The sequence below is a fragment of the Bison bison genome, unplaced genomic scaffold (assembly GCF_000754665.1).
Source record: "Bison bison bison isolate TAMUID 2011002044 unplaced genomic scaffold, Bison_UMD1.0 scf7180017864104, whole genome shotgun sequence".
Taxonomy (NCBI): Eukaryota; Metazoa; Chordata; class Mammalia; order Artiodactyla; family Bovidae; genus Bison; species Bison bison.
This window is the reverse complement of record NW_011494676.1, coordinates 1,311,850-1,312,748: the sequence shown is the minus strand read 5'-3', so window position 1 is coordinate 1,312,748 and position 899 is coordinate 1,311,850. Positions and strand designations below refer to the sequence as shown.

The window sequence follows — 899 nt, the reverse complement described above, 5'->3', positions numbered from 1 at the left end:
GCTCCAACAGCCAGCCCCGAGGTCCAGGACCCTGAGGCCCGGACTCAGCGGCATTTAGAAACTCTGTGCGAAATGTTCTACATTGGACCTTTAAGCAAAATACAGTTCCGATCTGGGCAGCAAGAGAGAGACTTGTGTGAGTGCAGACGCTGGAAGAAAGAAAGCTTTCCCTGACCGGGAATCGAACCCGGGCCGCGGCGGTGAAAGCGCCGAATCCTAGCCACTAGACCACCAGGGAGCTGTAGACCCAGTCCTTATTTAGCTTCTCCAGGTGAAAGGTGAGTGGAAGATGACCCTTCAGAAAGTCAGAAAGCGGGAAAGGCAATGTCGCAGCGGCCCAGGGCTGTGTGCATCTGTGCAAGGCTCCCAGCCCTGCCCCGTTGCTCATCGCCCTTCATGTCTCCTTTCCTGGGCGTCGCTTTTGCTCTGGGGCAAGGACACAAAGTAGCGGACTGGGTCCCTCCTGGTCTAGCTGTAGCGCTGCGTGCTGCCGAGACCAGGACTTGCTCTCTTTGTGAACCTCGGTTTTCTTTGTCCTCAGGCTCGGTGATGAGTGGCTGGTGATGAGTGAATCCGTCCACCTCCAGATCTCTGAAGTGGCTCCGAGGCCTCTCCTAGCGCTGAATAAAGAGACTTCCAGGTGGTCACCAAGTCTTCCTCCAGCTGCGTCCCCTGCCTCACCCCGTGCCTTTCGCGCCTGTTGGTTTTTCCAATGATAAGACATATCTCAGCGGGGCGAAAAGAAAGAGAAAAGCCTGTTTCCGCCCGGTATCGAACCGGGGACCTTTCGCGTGTGAGGCGAACGTGATAACCACTACACTACGGAAACGGGATAAACTCTACTCCTGAACAATGTATCCATGAAATTCAAAGTCCCGCCACCAGTAATCACACAACCA

At 55.1% G+C, this 899-nt stretch overlaps 2 non-coding genes across 2 annotated transcripts; both read right to left on the bottom strand.

Moving 5' to 3' along the window:
• Positions 1–166: 166 nt before the first annotated feature.
• TRNAE-UUC lies at positions 167–238 on the bottom strand. The gene has a single exon. It is a non-coding gene; the product is annotated as a tRNA-Glu (tRNA).
• Positions 239–756: 518 nt separating this feature from the next.
• Positions 757–829, bottom strand: TRNAV-CAC. Its single transcript has one exon. It is a non-coding gene; the product is annotated as a tRNA-Val (tRNA).
• Positions 830–899: the final 70 nt, after the last annotated feature.